This window comes from Sapajus apella, unplaced genomic scaffold, assembly GCF_009761245.1.
Source record: "Sapajus apella isolate SASKATOON/1434 unplaced genomic scaffold, GSC_monkey_1.0 scaffold18, whole genome shotgun sequence".
NCBI classification, from domain to species: Eukaryota; Metazoa; Chordata; class Mammalia; order Primates; family Cebidae; genus Sapajus; species Sapajus apella.
This window is the reverse complement of record NW_022436958.1, coordinates 19,833,932-19,847,379: the sequence shown is the minus strand read 5'-3', so window position 1 is coordinate 19,847,379 and position 13,448 is coordinate 19,833,932. Positions and strand designations below refer to the sequence as shown.

General features: G+C 37.2%; 1 long non-coding RNA gene across 1 annotated transcript in view; it reads right to left on the bottom strand.

Annotated features, from left to right (window-relative positions):
* LOC116556946 overlaps positions 1 to 10,867 on the bottom strand; it is a 12,046-nt gene extending 1,179 nt beyond the window's left edge. Inside the window, exons 1-2 of the long non-coding RNA XR_004271274.1 lie at positions 10,764 to 10,867; positions 7,147 to 7,151 (exon numbers count right to left, since the gene is read on the bottom strand). This is a non-coding gene — a long non-coding RNA (uncharacterized LOC116556946). The remainder of the gene's footprint in view (positions 1 to 7,146; positions 7,152 to 10,763) is intronic.
* Between the last annotated feature and the right edge of the window lie 2,581 nt (positions 10,868 to 13,448).

Below are 13,448 nucleotides of genomic sequence, written 5' to 3'. Positions count from 1 at the left end.
ACACACACACACACACACACACACACACACACACACACACACACACACAATTGGCTCTATTTTTCTGGGGAACCCTGATTAATACACCCACTATAGCTAGAGTGATCTCCCTGAAAAAAATCTAATAATTCTACTTTCCCACTTGAAATTTTTTATTGAGTTCCCTTTTCCTTGCAATAAACCTCAGGCCCCTTAACGTGATTTCCTTCCTGATTTGCCCCCTGCTTTCCTCTCTCTCTTACTTCTTTAAAAATCTCCCTCATTTGCTACACTCTATCCATATAATAATGTTTATATTTCCTGGAATGCTCTTTATCACCTCTCTGGGCCACCTCTCATACTGTTCCAGTTTCTTAGTCATATTCTCATGCTCTTTCCTTCATCTCATTTCTGTTCATGTTTTAGGTCTCAGCTTGCATATAATGTTTCCTAGGAATCTCTTGAAATCCCGTAAGTCTAGTTAAGGTTTCCCAGCTACTTTCCCCATGATAATACTTGCTATATATACCATAATTGCCTATTTCCCTACTTGACTTTTGTATTGGCATTGAATCTCTGAAGGCAGGAATGTGTCTATCATTTTAAATCTGGAATCAGCTTCTGTCACAGTACCTGGCATAGTCTGGGCTCTTCTTGTTAATTAAATGAATGGAAGCAGTTCATGAGATTTTAACGTTTCCTTTATTAGCTGTATTAAATCATTGAGGTTGCAAATAAATTATTTTTTCTTGATGAATTTGATAACTCTTTTGACAGAAGTCTTGCTGATGGCACTGCTCACAATATTAGATCAATATAATTGAAAAAATTAACCCCCCACCCCCCATCTAGTGGATAGATTATTTAGACACAGTGATACAATGCATGCTGCCTTACCAATGATGCCTTTCCTGTAACTATGGTTTACACCAGTGATGCTCAACTGGGGAAAATTTTGCTCCCCCGAGGACATTTGCCAATGTTTGGAGAATTTTTGATTGCTATGGCTGCGGGGTGGAGGTGGGGTGCTGCTATTCTCTAGTGAGTAGAAGCCAGGGATGCTGTTAATTATTCAACATTGAACAGTGCAGCTCCCACAACAGACTCGTCGGGTCCGAAATATCCATAAGCTGAGGTTGAGAAAACCTAGTTATATAAATTTGGAGAAAGTTTACAGAAGAGCAAGCTGTCCCATGTGATTGTCATGCTATGGTTACCTGATACCTGTGGTCTTCCCATATTACCGCATATTATCTGACCATAGAAAGAAAAACAAAGGAAGACGAACCAGGCAGCCAAATGATATGCTGTATTATTGCATGGGAGCTGTTTTGGTACTGTATTTTAACTCATTAACATTTAAAAATTGTTATGCGGCAGAAAAATAATTATGTCCTTTTAACTGTTGAAACAGAATCCATTTTTCCAAGCATACTTTTTTAAGGGCATATTGCTAAAACACCAACTGTTTTACAAGTACAGTAATCACATTGCTGTTGAGTTTATTGTGTTTTGTTAGGACACACTTTATAGTGTGGAAAATGCATTTTAAAGTAATTCTTCTGGGCATGGTTAAGGAAAAGAATAGAGGTATGCTTTATTGTAAGTGAACAATTAGCTGCATAGTGACCGCCTCTAGCAGATGAATGGTGCAGTCAGTGTAGGTGGTTTCTGGAAAGTTTGGCATCTGAGTCTTCCACTATCACTTGAAGAAATGAGGAAGATTAAGAAGGAAAATGGGAAATGGAGAAAACTTAAGGGGCTTTCGATACTTCAGTCCCTTTCAAGAGAATAATTTATTTTGTTCATGATCAGTAGTAGTTCTGTTTTGGCCTTTCATTTTTCACCTCCATCACCCTTCAAGGCACTGGTCCTTAATCTGTTTTTTATGGACCTACATGTCCACATATGGAATTTTGGACAGTTTCTGGATCACTGTAAATATATGCAAGTTTAGTGGATATGGAAATTCAAAAATTATTCTGATGTGAGCTTTTCATGCTTTATCAGATTTTCAAGGGGATCATGACTCCAAAACATTTAAGAGACAATTCTTTAGGAAATACACATATTCTGCTGCAAATGGGAGCCGGAAGTTTCTGTGGCTTTAGGAGAAAGTGTATAATGTTTAAAAGGGAGCTTCTTAATCACCAGGCAATAACTTCCCTATTTATAGACTTGGCGTGAGATATCTGGAATCTTAGATTTGTTTTGATCTTTTTATTCTATCTCTACACATGTGATCCTGGAGGGTCTCAATCTCTACACTAACAGGTGACTTCCAGGCCTCTGCTTCTCTGTTACCAAAGATGAGTTGTAACTCTCTTGATTCACCCAACTCTGCCTTCATTTAATTTTTCAGCCTTTAAAATACCTTGTTTAAATTAATATGTATTTTTCTTATGAGAGATTTAATGTAGTTTGGGATTAAATATAAGAACAATTTATACATAATAGAAATGTGCAGTGTAGCTTCATGTGTTCTTGCTACATGAGACAATTCTTGTCTGGTCTTAATTAGATCAATGGCCTTGGGCTCATTCATATGCTCCTGAAAGGGTTAAAGCTGGCCTCTTTCCATCTCCATGTGGCCAGGTGCACTGCCATCTCTCCACATCATCAGCCTGTGTGTGGAACAGAGCGGGAGGGCCTAAGTGGCTCTCATAGTTTACTTTGGAAACATGCAAATTTGCTTTCTTCTGTGATACAATTGAGCAATAACCGGACATGTACTAATCCTCAAGTTCCCCTTATTTTGAAGTTGCCAGTTGTGTCTGACTATTCTAGTTCAGTTTGAAGAGTCACGTTCACTAGACTGCCTATTGAGGGGGTGGGGTAAGGCAGAGGGACTGCTGTGTTATTAATATAATATTTTTCTACCCTCGACACATCTGTGTTCTTGAGAGAAGATGATGTGATTTAAGTTTGTACAGTCACAATCAGTGAGGGCTTCTAGACTCATACACAGACAAACTCTGATCATCAGTAATAAAAGATGGCAAACTTATGTTAAAAAAAACTGACTATGCATCCTAATGTAAGTTATATTCATTGTGAATTGGATGTACTTATTCAGTGTCATACTCAGGGAACTTTTCCCTCATATTAGGGAAAAGTTCCCGATTGTAAATCATGGATTTACAATGTTAGATCTGTGAAGAAATTGAAAAATATAAATATTAAACGATGGGGTTAGTATAGTACCATATTTTTCTCAATGCCTGTTTTAGATTTTTTTCTGGGAATATTGGAAAACCAAGTACCATATTATTTGAGGGTCTCACATGAAACTGAGAATTAAGTGTGGGTCACTAGGATGAGACCTGGATGCAATCTTTCAATTTAATTTTAATATCTTTCAGAAAATCTTTGCCTTTAAGGACCATGGTTCAGGAAACTATATGGCTCACTTAAAGTGTGAGAAAACTTTAGTGTTTAAAAGTGACTTTAGCTCTTTAGCTTAAAACAACATTGGAGCTAGGGAGAGAACTCAGTTCCACTTTTGCAGGTGAGGAAGCACTTGGGAGCAAAGCTTAACTCAGGTTATAAGTGCATTGGCATCCACTAACAAAGTGTTAAGGCTCCACATTATCCTCGTCGTTCTACTGGGCATTGCACCAAGTTGGTTAAACAAACACAATGGGAACCACACCAGATTATCTACTTAAGGCCAGAACATGCCCCTTTGACGTATAATTTACATCAATGAAAGTAGTATATCAGTAACATGTGAATATAATTAAGCGGTAGCAATAGTAATAGTACTCACAGTCCTTATTTGGGGTTAAATTGGTTTAAAACACATTCTTTCAAACTGTATTATTCTTAAACTACTTTAGCCTAAGAAAAGCCTTTTAGAAGTATTCTTATTTTCCTTTTTTTTTTTTTTTTTTTGAGACGGAGTCTTGCTCTGTCTCCAGGCTGAAGTGCAGTGGCGTGATCTTGGCTCACTGCAACCTCTGCCTCCCTGGTTCAAGCATTTCTTCCTGCCTCAGCCTCCTGAGTAGCTGGGATGACAGGCATGCACCACCACGCGCAGTTAAGTTTTGTATTTTCAGTAGAGATAGGGTTTCACCATGTTGGCCAGGATGGTTTCGATCTCCTGACCTCGTGATCCACCTGCCCCGGCCTCCCAGACTGCTGGAATTAAAGGCATAATCTTATTTTCAATGTTTTAATTTCAATGAATGTTCTAGGTACTTACTGAGTGCAGACTCTCTTTCTCTCTCTACATATATGTTTACATGCTGCATAGAAACTGGTAGCATGTGGAACTTGCTCTCTCACAAAATAAATTGAAAGACAAAATATACACTACGAAAAGCTAAGTAAAGTAGTCGTTTTAGTTTACTACTTAAGATGACAGTCTTTAAGATAAAAATGCAAGACGTGACAAAGATAGATATGCTTAGTTGTCATAGGATTTCAGAGGAGGAAGAGGCAAAGCTTCAAGCTATGGTAGAGACAATTCTATTGGTGTGGGGTGGTAGGAGTTGAGTTCACTTTAGAAGACTGTGGATTCTCAAAAAGGTGAAGTAGAGAAAAGTAGCCTTTCTAGTTTTAGAACAGCTTGAACAAAAGACATTGCACAGTGTGCTTGGAAGACAGTACAGAAAGGGGTTCAACCACGGTGAAAGTTTTTGAAGGTAATTCAGCCATGATACATTGGATATTGACTGTAGGAGACCTTAAACGACACGCTAAGTGTTTGCAGTTTAGCTTCTGTTTGACTCTGGGCCACTGAAGATTATTCAAATGTCCTGTGCCTAGTTGTGTTCTTTCAATAAACTTACACATTCCATTCTCTCCTTTTGGTATAGAAGTGTAGATCCAGAGAAAGCACACAACTCACTAAGTTAAATGAAGGTAGAACTCCAGGCTAGCAAGAAACAACAATGAAATTTATTTTTCCTAATCTAAAACTGGTTGATAGCATATCCTTTCCAGGAATGAGCTAACTATGGGTACACTGTTCTCCAGCAATCATTGTCTAAACACACCACTCCATTCACTGAGGTCTCTTGTGTGCATAGTGCTGGTTGAGGTGTTTATTTTATCCCACAGTTAACTGCACGTTGCACCTGCTATCAATCACCAATCATAGGTGTGTCTCTTAATTGCCATTTAAAGGTCTTCTGAAAGTGAAATATATATTATTTCTTCCCTTTATTTCACAGATGAAAGTCCTTGTTTAGAGCCAGAAAAGGATGCCATGAACTATTAACATTCTTTTAAGAGTTGCCTCCTAACTTGAAAGAGTCAGTAACTGTTGGTGTTGTTCAAGTTTATAATTTCACCTCAAAATAGAAGAATCAGTGTATCAATGTTTTCATAATGACAAGAACCAGATGGTCTCATTACTTAATGATATTGGAGTTTTCAAAAACAAGGAAGTAGGTTCTACAGATTATAACCTACTGAGTATAAAGTTACTTTAAGCAAAAATTCTAGAATGACTCATTTAACTGTAGTTTGTGGCTGTTTCGAAGATGAACCCTTGATCAATTTTGGCTAATATGCTGGGAACAGCTTATGCCAGACTGATCTCATAGACAGTTTTCCTATATTCAGATCTCCTTTTCTGGAATTCAGTTATTCATTTAGTAATTTTATTTTTTCAACAGGGTCTTTCTCTGTCACCCAGGCTAGAGAGTAGTGGTGTGATCATGGCTCACTGCAGCCTCAATCTTCTGGGCTCAAGCGATCCTCCTATGTTACCTCATGAGTAGCTGGGACTACAGGTGCACACCACCACACCCAGCTAACTTTTTTTTTTTTTTCAGTAGAGATGAGGCCTCGTTATGTTGTCCAGGCTGCTTTCAAGTTCCTGAATTCAAGCAATCCTCCTGCCTTGGCCTCCCAAAGTCCAGGGATTACAGGTGTGATCCACTATGCCTAGCTCATTCAGTAAATACTGCTAAGTCTACCTCTGTACCAGACACAATACTAAGATGAATATATATCATCATGCACAGCCTAGCCCCTACGTCTATGAAGCTTATGTTTTCCTATGAGCAATGCACCCAGAGAAAACTGAAAACAAACAGTAAGATCACCCTGTAGAAGTAAACACATGAAGACATTAAAAGGAATTTAAAGTGCCAGTATATTTAATGGAGGAACAAAAAAAGGGATGAGGAAAAGAATGTTGGAGATGTATATGTGTCATTGTTTAAAACACTTTTGACTTTGTGTGTTCTTTTTGGCAATGCTTGATCCAGAAGCCTACTTCCCAGATCTGTTCTTTCATCTGGAACTAAGATTCTTATTAAGAAACTGTGCCATTGAACCACCATTGGAAAACATCTCTTTTTAGGGCGTAACTTGGCACTTGCAGATTCAGGCAGAGCAACAGGATGTGACAACTTAGGACAAGAAAACAATGGTATATATTGTACTATGATAGACTTTGACATGGTAGGAGCAATTTGAAGGGGCCAAATGTAATTTGCTGAGGCACTTTTTCTCTAAGGAGTCAGCACTAATCTTCCTGAGAATCTAGTGGCATGTTCAAAGCAAGAAATGAGGACTTCAGTATTTTTTATTATTTTTTTCTTTAGTTTACTTGAAAATGTAGTAATTGGTCAAACTCTTTAGTCTCTTAATTTGTAGAAAAAGAACAGTCACAAGTTAGACCATAGTTGCAGAGTATAAATTTCAGTGGGTTAGTTATTTACCAAGGATATTAATCATCCAATGGCTTTGAAAGCAACTAGGATCTTGAGTGAAGGAGGAAAATTCATGGACGAAAAATACTATGCTAATGGTGGGAATACATAGTGACATGAAAGTACTCACTTACAGTGACTTGTTTATAGTATCCTATTTTCCAAAGTGCATGTTCCATCCCCTTCTCACTTATTTCAAAACACAGTCCTCTGTTCTGTGCTTGCCACCTCGTCATTTCCTTTGCAGATTGCCTTAGACATTCTATCTCAAGCTCCCTCAATTTTACACCATTATAATCTCTCCTGTTTTTGTTTCCTCATTCTTCATTTCGAGGAAAAAATGTCCCCTATCCTTTCTATTGTGTCTTCCATGTATTATTTAGTGCATCTGCCAGGACCCTGGTAATTTTAACTTCTGTTTTCAATGGTCTTCTTCCAGCCTGCAGGATAGGATGTGAGTGAATACTCCAAATCCTGTAAGCAAACTTTTACAAGTTACATAGCCTTGTTTCTTATTCCTTCTTTACATTATTAGTCTCCGATATTTCATCTTTCAAAAATTTCTTAGTTTTTTGCAAAAGAAATTTTAGATGGTATCATCTTACGTTTTTCATACACTTGTCAATCATTCTGTTTCATTTTTTAATTCTTTTTCCTCTTCTAATTTTCCAAATGTAGGTATTTTCCAAATCTCAGTCCCTGATTATCATCAGCCTATTTTTCCATGTTGGCAATATCAGGCACACTCAACTCTTAATCCTAAATGGATGGCTAGTGATGACATTATTGCCACACTTCGTATCTTATTGGAGATTCTATTCTACACTGGTGATTTTCTGTTGCAAAGCTCTAAATGCACCATGCTCCAAACAAAAATACAACTTCTTCCACATTTCCCTAAACCTCCTCATGTTCCTGACTCCCTCAGTTTCTGTATTCAATCACTTGCTAACTTTTCAAAAGCTTACCTTCATACCCCTCTTAAATCACCTTTTTTACCTTTTTTGGTCCATTCTTAATTAAATTTCTCCTATTTTACTAATTTTCCAAATGATCTTTCTGTCTTCTTTCCCTCCCAATTTAATTTTCACACCATTGCCAAGTTAGATTTCTAAAATTATGGCTTCACACTAAAATTTTCAATGGACTTTCCCTATATACTTGGTATAACCGAAAATGCTTAGCTTGCCATTGATGTCATCCTTTCTTGCTGCAGTAGGAGAGTATAATATCTCCTGAGTGTTCTTAGGAGAATAACCCATCAAAAATTAGGAAAACAAAATTTGAGTTGACTAGCAGTATTTGCTCTCCTTCTGGTTGTCATATTTTTGCTTTGAAATACTTTATAAAATCATTGGGTATACAATTTCTTATGGAATTGATATGAGTTTAATATAGATCTTCAGTGTTTATCAGCCTAGATTAAGGTTTTTTTTTGTTGTTGTTGTTGCCCTCAACCACAATTCCATTTTATTGCTATACTATGTAAATGCCTTTCCTTTTTACATATAAAAACAAAATATCTTGGCTCTAGTTAGGATGGTTGTCTTTATTTAAAATAAAAACTGAAGCTGATATGATCATTCTCTTTCCAGGAGAATTAACAATGATAAAAGTAATAAATGATACTTGTTTTATAATCAGATAATTTTCCCACTAGTTGGAATGAATTATGGTTTTGGTAGGTGTCCTACTGGCATCTAGAAACTGACTAATCCAAATACTAAAAAATGTTTCTAGAGGCAGCCTTCATTGCACTTTTTAATTCAAAAGCCAAGTGGCATAGAAGTCAACTAGAAAGGCAATCATTACTTCAACAGCTTTTGTATCCTCTTACCCACCAAATTTCCTAACCAGGTGAAACTAGAAATATAACCTGGAAAGGAATCCCTTTCTAAATCAAATTACATGAAGGATTTAATTCACTACACTTTTTGGTAAATGTGTTGTGTTGGAATATTTGCCTCAAGCTGTCAGTTCTTGAAAATGTACTTGTCCTAGACAAGGCTGCCGATGTCACGGTTAGGAGTTCACTTCCTGGGAGAGGTTTAGAATTGAAGCTGAGGTGTATCTGATTCAGCCCTTAGGCAGAAAAACTGGATGAAGCAGTTTTTCCCCCTTCTCTTTTACAAACTGTGTGATTTGTGCAACAGCTTTGGCTTGGCAAATAGGGAAGTGTCAGAGCTAAATCAGCTTTACTCTAAGGGCACGGTGTACCTGTGTTTCTCAACTCACTGGTGTCCAAATCCAGGACCATTTTACTTCAAGTGGAATACACACACAGAACAAACATTCTCAAGGTCAGGTATACGTGTTCTTTGTATTTCATGGGAAGAACCATTTTCCTTGTTCAGAAACAGGCAGAGAAATCATTCATGCTTCAAAACAGTAAACTCCATAAAAAAGTACTTTCAAAGAACCACTTTTTAAAAAGAAGATGTTATGCAATCGGTATTTATGGGATTTTCAAATATGTGAGAGCAAGGGGGTGGTTTTTTCTTCATGAGTGCATGGTTGGCAATCTATTATACTTGCAGGATGGCCAGATATCTAAGACATATGGAAGGGAGCAATTGAAGCAAATAACTATGTAATTCAAGCAATATTCTCTGATTTTCCTTCAATTACTTGCAGTATTTTAAGCAGCAATAGAGGTGGGGCCTGAGTTATTTGGGCTATTTCTTCCTCTTCTGTTTTTTTTTTGTGGAATAAGTAAAACTTAAGTGTCGTGCTTTTCTGTGTGTGTGTGTGTGTGTGTGTGTGTGTGTGTGTGTGTGTATGTGTGTATAAATGTATTACTGTTATTGTTATATTTTGCAGTTGGATACAGCTTTTTTTAGAGTAAATAAGATTCAGCAACTTAAAGAGGACCTGAATTGTCCAGATGCCTGTTTTGGAATGAGGAAGTGTGGATTTGCCTTTTCACTATGTCTTATGCTATTAGAGACAGATGCATAATTACAGTTGGCTGTGTTGTATACCTGCACAGGCTCAGGAAACACCCCTGGGTTCCCTGTAAGTTCTTAGACATGAATGATGCCCTATTGTTTCCTTTCAGATTGTGCCACTTCACATCTCTTACCTTCCCCCCCACAGATTTATGTAAATCATGTGTGGATAATGCATTGAAATGGTTTCCATGGAGCTGAACAAATACAGGTCATATTATAAGGAACTCTTCCTCTCTTGATGTACACAGGTGAATTTGCATATAATTTTAATTATTCAGTTTTATAAGTAGGACTGAAACCATGAACAAAGTTGAACTTTTTGTGAAGCAGACTTCCACTTTCCCTTATAAAATATATCTATATTGATACACTAAAAATTCAAACTACAAAAAACACTGTAATTTAGTAGAGAGAAAAATCAGATGGGACATCTGTTTTTAAAATACATTTTTATTATCTACTAGCTGAATGACTTTATGGTTTACTTCTCTGTGCATCAGCTTTATTAGTTTACTTTCTATTTTTTTTTGAGACTGAGTCTCACTCTGTTTTTTTTGAGAATGAATCTCAGGCTGAAATGCAGTGGCCAGGCCTAGGCTCACTACAACCTCTGCCTTCCGGGTTTAAGAGATTCTCATGCCTCAGCCTCCTGAGTAGCTGGGACTACAGGCTTGTGTCACCATGCCTGGTTAGTTTTGTATTAGATGGGGGTTTCTCCATGTTGGCCAGGCTGATCTCGAACTCCTGGTCTCAGGTGATCCACCTACCTTGGCTTCTCGAAGTGCTGGGATAATAGGTGTGAGCCACTGCACCTGGCCCATCAGCTTTAAAATTGTAAATTTACTTGTCTTTTTAAGTCTCCTGTATATCCAAGGAACTCCTCTTAATTTATTTGTGCATTAATTAATTAATTCAATAAATAAGCTTTGGATCCATATAGACATGAAATTGAATTCTGGTTCTATTTCACACAGGATTTCAGTTGGAAAAGTTAGTGAACTTCACTAAATATGTTTCTTTATGTGAAATGGAATGATTATACTACCTTACAGACTTGCTGTAATGAAGAAGGACATGTGTGACAAGGTCTGCCATATGATAGGTGCTATAGCAACTGTTTTAGGTAGTTTGGGATATGGTAACAAAATGCCATATGCTGACTGACTTATAAACAACAGAAATTTATTTCTCATAGTTTCAGAGGCTGGGAAGTCCCAAATCAAAGCACTGGCAGATTCTGTGTCCTGGTGATAGCCTGCTTTCTGTTTCAAAGACTACTGCCTTTTCACTGTAGAAGAGGAGACAGTAGTCTGAGACATCTTTTATTAGGGCACTAATTCCATTTATAAGGTTTCTGCCCTTCTGAGCTAATCACCTTCCAAAAGGTCCCACCTCTTAATATTATTACCTTGTGAGTTAGGATTTCAACATATGAATGTCTTGGGGACACACATTCAGACCATAGCAGTGGCCACGAGAAATCAACCTGCAGACCTCCAGCTACAGGGAGCATGAGTGACCAAGAACACTGGCTTCTGATATCTAAAATTTACCAGTGCATAGGCAATGAGGCTGCGCGTAGGCTGCTCCCAGCCAATGAATGACTAGGTGCAAGAGGGATACTAGGGCAGATTCATTCCTAGAACACAGCCTCTCAGCATGGTCACTTTGGCTCAAAAACATCTTGACAGCCTTATTGAACTTCCTTATGCTTCATGGCAGTCTAGGACACTTTCACCCTACCTTCCTTCTCTTTTACTTGTAGACTAGAGACTTACATTGTGATCATAAGGCTCCCTCTTCATGTTCTGTCACAAGCAATTCTCCCAATAAAATACTTACATCTTTGTGTCAGCCTCTTGGAGAACCCACATTAATGCAGATGTTCCTTGATGATAGTTGTTTTAAAAGTATGTTTATTTTTGATTCTGTGCAAAGCACTCTCTTGATTCAGTGCATGACGCAAAGTTGAATTAAACATATTTTATTATTTCAAAGAAGTGAGAGCATCCTACTGATGAGTGGTGTCATAAGGCTAAAAGAGATAATATTGAAAACTTTTACCCCTTGGAAGGGACATGCTATAAAAATTAATGATGGACAAAATAAAATTAAAGGGCATCTTTTAAAACGGTGTCATTTAGAAATGTGGCACCAGTGCATTTCTATTCTCTAATGTAACTTTGCTCTAGCATAATTCCTCAGGCAGATGTTTGACAAGAAATTATGCAAAGAAAGGTTTACAACATGGGCTTAATGTAGTCTAAAATATGCTATGTATTTTGGTAATCATAGTACTATCAGAACTAAGAGCAGGTTGCTAATGGAAAGAAGCTTTAATTAAACAGATTTCTCTCATTTATCATAACCTTGGTCCTTTATAGGGTCCTTATTTTTCTTTTTGTCAAAGTAAGTTTGAACCAGATGAGCAACAGGGTTCAATACTCTCTAAACTTCTGAGTCCAGTGGTTCCACGCCCTTTATTGATAAAGTGATGAATGGAATACTGAGACACCTTATTTTATTAAAACTTTTGTAACTGAACTGACCATCCCCGTTGCTAAACTTAGGGATGGGATTTCTGAAAGGAAATTTATCTTTCCTCTTCCTCTTCTGACTGATCCTCAACAAGTAAAGATATGTATATATGTGTATATGTATGCATGAGTATGAGTGTGTGTGTCTGTTTTGGAAGTAGGGGAAAATTTGTTTTTAGTTTGCTAGAAAAGACTCATCGAATATTGCTTTTAAATATTGGTTATATTTTACTTTTAAATAGTTATTTTATTTTATTTTTAAAAGCCTTGTAGAACACTATAACTATATGCTATTAATTTTGACCTATGATAGCAACATAAGAGAAAGGAATTTGTTACCATCAAAGTTTTATAGATTAGGATCTTAGGAAACCCAAATTTAAATGAATATTTCAGCCTCAGGAATAGATCTGACACATGCTGCTTTTCAATTTTCATTTGTCTCTACAGATATTTCCTGTAATTAAGAAAAATTGTATTAACAGGTTCAAATATTTTGTTTCTTTTCCCTTTCATTACAATTCTGTTAGATACTAGAAAAATACATTCATTAATTGCTTGACTGTGTAATATGCATACTAAAAGAGTGGGTTAATGAGAACTATCATACACGAAGTGAAATAGTTCAGTTATTTAAATAAGAGCAATGATTTTTAAACTTCTTTCTATGCATCAAGTTCAGAAATAAACTGTCAAGCAAATTCATGTTTGAGGCAGAAAGTTTCAATTTATATAACTTGCCCGGCTTTTTCTGCAACTCCAAGGTAATATTCTGCATAAAATCTGAGTTCGTTCTTGGTGCTTTTGTTGTGATGACAGTCTTTAGGACTGTGTAATCTGGAACTTGATCCTCTCAGCGTGTGCCTCCCTACCAAACTTCGCCAAACTCAAGGTCCTGGGCTATCTGCCTGCTTCTGTCCTCACTATTCTTGCAGATTCTCGTTGAGCTCTTTCACAGGATCAAATCCACACTTATTTCACACTAAATACTAAATTTTCGTACCTCTGAACTCCTGCTTTTTGTTTTTTTTTTTCTATTAAAAGACAGGATCCTGCTCTGTCATTCAGGCTGGAGTGCAGTGCTGTGATCATAGTCACCTTCAACTCCTGCGCTTAACTAATCCTCCTACCTCAACCTCCCAGGTAGCTGGGACTGTAGGTGCACACCACCATACCTGGCTAATTTTTTTTTTTTTTTTTTTTGTAGAGATGATGTCTTGCTGTGTTGTCCAGGCTGGTCTCAAACTCCTGGTTTCAAGTATTCATCCTGCCTCAGTCTCCCAAAATGATGGAATTACAGGCATGATCCATCA